Source organism: Hyaena hyaena, unplaced genomic scaffold (genome assembly GCF_003009895.1).
Source record: "Hyaena hyaena isolate Hyena2069 unplaced genomic scaffold, ASM300989v1 scaffold_499, whole genome shotgun sequence".
NCBI lineage: Eukaryota > Metazoa > Chordata > Mammalia > Carnivora > Hyaenidae > Hyaena > Hyaena hyaena.
The window spans coordinates 146155-151713 of NW_024081129.1; positions in this window are offsets into that span (position 1 = coordinate 146155).

Sequence of the window (5559 nt, forward strand, 5' to 3'; positions counted from 1 at the left end):
GAACAGAGGATAGCATGTACCAGCAGAACTGTCCCCGTTTTCACAAGGATGGATTCTAGAAATTCCGGCAGGCAAGCCAAACAGGGAAGTGGGGCCAGCTATCTAAAGCAGACAAGGAAGCAGAGGGTCTGTGCGCTCTGTGACCAGCAGACAGTGAGCATCCCATCCGGGGCCCCCCAGGTTACAAGCCGTCCACCAAGCAGGTCTCCTGCATGACTGCGGGTCAAGGCATGTTTGATCCCAGTGCATCTGGACTTCAGACAGGTGGACAAAATGTCCAGGTGTTTCGTCTCAGAGGAAGACATTTGGACTGGAGTCAGGCTGTGAGTGTGGCTCGTTGGTTAATAGTCATGGCAGTGAACAAGGATTCAGAACAATGGCCCAAAGTAGACTCAGTACACGTTGAATGAATGAAATGAATGAATGAGCCATTGTCAGCCAGGAGGTAGCTTCCTTCTTTTGTACTGGGTTCTTTTTTTTTTTTTTTTTTTTACATTTATTTATTTTTGAAAGACAGAGACAGAGCATAAGTGAGGGAGGGACAGAGAGAGAGAAGGAGACACAGAATCCGCAGCGGGCTCCAGGCTCTGAGCTGTCAGCATGGAGCCCGACATGGGGTTCGAACCCACAAACCATGAGATCACGACCTGAGCCGAAGTCAGACGCTTAACTGACTGAGCCACCCAGGCACTCCTGGACTGTGGGTTCTATACTGAGGCCTACCCTGCTGGGGAACCCTGCCAATTGTTTTTAACAACTCGAAGCCATAAAAATGTGTCCAGTGATCACCTTACAGAGGGCGATAGTAACTGTATCAGAGTACAGAATTAAAAGTTAACAAGACCGTGATAAACTGTGACGATAGGTAGTAGACTGATGCTTAGTCCCTGGAAAAGCCACCTGTACCCATAAAGGACCTATCTTGTAATCTGTCACAAGAAACCTAGCTCAAACTGGCCTAAGTCAGAAGTGAAAGGAAGGGCCGATCGTGGACTTGGCTTCGGCAGGACGGACCCTATGGCTCAGTCAGTGATGTCAGGAGAGCTTGGGTCTGCTCTGCTCCCTGCTGGCCCCATCATCTTCAGGAAGGGGTGCGTTCCAGGCTCCAGATTCACTATTTTCTTGAAGCTCACCCAAAGAGAGCCTCTCCATCCTAACGGCTCCAGCAAAAGTCCCATGACCGAGCCTCCGTAGTGGCATATCCGGCTCTGTGCCAGTCACGACAGTCAAAAAAACAAGTATGTGCTGGTGGACCCAGCAAAGTCACATGCTGGAGGCCGGGGTGGGTGAGAGGGGTCCAGACTCAGCAAATCACTGAAATGAGAGTGGGGAGGGATGGGTCTCCCAAGCAACGTCACGGTGCTGATGGTGACAGAAGGGAGAACGGCTTCTGGGCAGGCTCCAGGCACCCCCGTCCCACGCAGGCTTAGGGGTGGCTTGGCTTGGGTTTTGTGTCAGCCCCAGGGGTGAGCTCCATGTGTCCCGCTCAGATGCCTAGTGGGCCCGAGGCTCGGCAGCGCGTGCCCTCTGCCCCACGGGGTTACCTCCAGGCCGGACCCCATCATGGAGGCTCCTATCCTTCTCCTTCCTGGCCCTTAAGAGGCCCTCAGGGGGTCCATGGTGAAGCTGGGATTCAGACTCTCATCCATCAGGCCCCACACTCAGGCCCCCTCCATTGCCCAGGAGTGTCTCTGAAACCTGTCCCAAGCCTGCTGGCTCTTAGGTGGAGAAGAGAGCACCTAACGTGCTTTCCGCCTCAGAGCCCCGGCAACACCTGCATTCGGTCACCTAGAGAAAGCTGGACCCAGGAAGTTTTCCCTTGTGCCGGTTAGAATGGCTCCACATCCCCAGGGGAGGAAGAGGGAAGCCTTTGTGTACAAACCAAAACTCTTTTATCTCCCACTCTGTATTTCCGAGTACTGCCTGTGGTTCCCTATGTTATTTCAGCTTGTGGTTTGCAGAGAGAGTTCCAGAGGGAGGTGGTGGGAGGAGCCCCAGAGGGAAGGCAGGAGTCGGGATGAGGAGGCTGCCTAGCCGCCAGCTGGCTGAGGGACCAAGTAGCTAGTCTCCCTGGACCTCACTTTTCTCATCCGTAGAAGGGGGCAAATAGCACTCGTGCATAGGGGTGAATGCGCATAGGTGAAAACACCCGTCTTTGAGGTGACCGTGTTTCCCCAAGGGGATGAGGGTCCAGCTCGGAGTAGGTGACCCATGGAGCAGAGTGGGGAGCATCAGATTTGGAGAGGCCGGGGGACATTGGGGGTGCCCAAAGGGGAGGGTCCAGAGGCAACTGCAGGAAGAAATGTGTTCTGCACACAGGTGTTTGAGGCAGACAAGGATGAAGGACCAAGTCATTTGGGTCAAGGTGCAGAAGTGGGGGGAAGGGCTGTGGAGGAGGGAAATGGAGTTCGTGGGGAGGTGGTGAGGGGATGTGGGATGAAGGAGAGTCCAAGAGCATCCATTTGCGCATGCCTCAGACCACAACACGTTTCCACCAGGACCGTGACTCTCGGAGGAAGGGCACAGGAGCATTAATTCAGTATCAAAGGACAGGAGCTCCACACACAAAAAAGCCTTTCTCCAGGGGCGGCTCAGTCTGTTGAGTATTTGACTCTTGGTTTCTGCTTAGGTCATGATCTCAAGATTCATGAGATGGAGCCCTGTGTTGGGCTCTTACTGACAGTGAGGAGCCTGCTTGGGATTCTCTCTCTCCCTCCCTCTCGCTACCCCTCTCCCATTCATGCCCTCCCTTGTTTTCTCAAAATAAATAAACTTAAAAAAAAAAAAAAAGCCTTTTGAGGTACCTGGGTGACTCAGTCGGTTGAGCATCCGACTTCAGCTCAGATCATGATCTCATCGCTCATGAGTTCAAGCCCTGCATCGGGCTCTGTGCTGACAGCTCAGAGCCTGGAGCCTGCTTCCGATTCTGTGTCTCCCTCCCTCTCCCTCTCTCTCTCTCTCTGCCCCTCCCCCACTTGCATCCACTTGGCATGCTCTCTCTCTCACTCTCTCTCTCTTTATTTCTTTCTCAAAAATAAATAAAAACATTTTTTTAAAAAGCCCTCCTTCAAATCTCTTCCAGTCCCTCCAGCTGGCCAAGAGATCGGTATCAGTTTGGTCCTACAATAGCTCTGACACTCCTTTAATATGTGTTCATCTCCCTTTCTGCAAACAGCACAGACCTCAGGCTCAGTGCTTTCCAGCAAAGGGTTTGGCTAGAGCTCTGTTGTATTATGTAGCTTTCATTGCATATTACTTTTACAGTAACCATCTCACAGCACTGGGAGACTGGTTTTCCTTTTGTGGTAGCAATTAGTGATGGAAGTTTCATTTCCGAACATATTTATTTCAATAAGAAAACGCAGTTTAAAGGGGGGGGGGGTTTACAAAACTGGTGCAGATGGGACTAGAATAATTAAAATCCAGAAACAGACACTCCCAGCAGCTCTGGGCAGCTTTGCTTGGATACAGCAGAGATGGGACCAAAGTGTTTCCTTGAGAGGTTCAGGCCAGCGCTGTTTGCAGACTCTGAAACTGAAGGTCAGAAATTCTCTTCATCCTTCATCACTATCCCGTTGACCTAAGAAAGACCACAGAACTCATTGTTCAAGCCTGCGAGTGTGGGATGTTTTCTCACATCTCATGTGCTTTCTTGCCCAATTTCCAGTCCAAGGACGTAGAGCATCTATAGCTCTTCGAGCTTACTGGTTTCCGCAAAGGATGTCATTGTGGAAACAAGCCGTGTGTGGTGACCCCTGCCCTGAGTATGACAAGGACACCCCTTCCTGAACACCTCCATGGGCTGGGTATTAACGTGTGAGTTTCTTTCTTTCTTTTTTAATGTTTATTTATTTTTGAGAGAGAGAGAGAGCCCAACAGGGGAGGGGTAGAGAGAGAGAAACAGAGAATCCAAAGCAGGCTCCAGGCTCTGAGCTGTCAGCACAGAGCCCGATGCAGGGCTGGAACTCATGAACTGTGAGATCATGACCTGAGCTGAAGTCAGACATTTAACCCACTGAGCCACCCCAGCACCCCAGCGTGTGAGTTTCTAATGTTTCTCATTCTGTCGCCTCTATGGCCCAACCAGGTGGGTATTATAACGCCCACTTTTAAGGTGGGTAAACTGAGGCTCAGAGAGGTGTTTGTCTAGAGCCACCTATCTGGAACCGTGTGGGAGATTCGGAACTAGATCTGCATGCCTCCTGCTGTCGCGCCCTTTGCCAGGTGGTGCATGGCCTCTGTCCAAGCAGAAGATTAGCTCCCACCTAGGACCCCACCTTTCCCACGAGAGACCCAACCAGGCTCCCTGGGAGTGTGCGGTTCACAGGGTCAAGAGAACCTGGGTGTGTGCGTCACGCCTTAATAGCTGCCTCCACTTTAACTTGACCTGTCCCCACTGGGGAAAGATTGTACAGTCTGATAAAGAAATTTGTGTTTCTATTCTTATTCCACTTTCCATGAAATGTACAGTGATTACATTTTCCCAACCAGAAATTCCTGTGCTGGGACTGAGAATGAATTTGGGGCTGTTTCTGGGCCAGGAGGGACTGTCCCTGGGAGATGTGTTTGCATGTCAGACGACTGGCAGCCCAGGACATCAGGAAATTTATGGGGACCAAAGAAGGGCATCGGAGCTCTTGCGAAAGCCCTGTGTGATTTTGGGGGTGTGGGGGTGCTCCGTGTCTCACATGAGGTTCTGGCCTCAGGAAAAGCCTTACTGCTTCCATAATCTCACCCCCAACCCCACCTCTGCTCCCTGACACCCCTTATCACAGCCCCTCCCTCGTCCATCCGGCTCCCTTACTCTCTTCCTCCTCCACCCCTTGAGGAAGAAGTTTGGTTTCTGAGAACCCTCATTAGCCCTGCTCTGTCTTCTGTTCAGAGATTAGTGGCAGGGAACGGGGGTGGGGGGTGGGGTGGATTGTACTTGGGATGGCTCAGCTGGTTAAACGTCTGACTCTTGGTTTCTGCTCGGGTCATGATCCCATGGTTCATGAGATCGAGCCCTATGTCAGCCTCTGCGCTAACAGTGTGGAACCTGCTTGGGATTCTCTCTCCCTCTCTCTCTGCCCCTCCCCAGCTCATGCTTGCTCTCTCTCACTCTCTCTCTCTCAAAATAAATAAATAAACTTAAAAAAAAGAGGCACCAGGGTGGCTCAGTCAGTTGAGTGTCCAACTTCAGCTCAGGTCGTGATCTTCTGGTCTGTGGGTTCAAGCCCCACATCAGGCTCGCTGCTGTCAGTGCAGAGCCCACTTTGGATTCTCTGTCCTCCCCTCTCTTTGCTCCTTCCCTGCTTGTGTTCTCTCAAAAATAAACATACATTAAAAAAAAAAAAACAGACATCTTAAAAATATATCATGTATATAAATATCTTGTATGTTTGTGGGTTTTTAAAACATATGTTGAATTTGACATGGGTATATCGTGTTGAAAGATACACACGTATTCACATATTTTAAATCTGACGTGACCTTGGGCAAAATAATAACTGAGAATTTCAGCTGACGGGTAAATTCCTTTATATTCAGAGCAAACATTTTGAAATCGGGGGGATATTC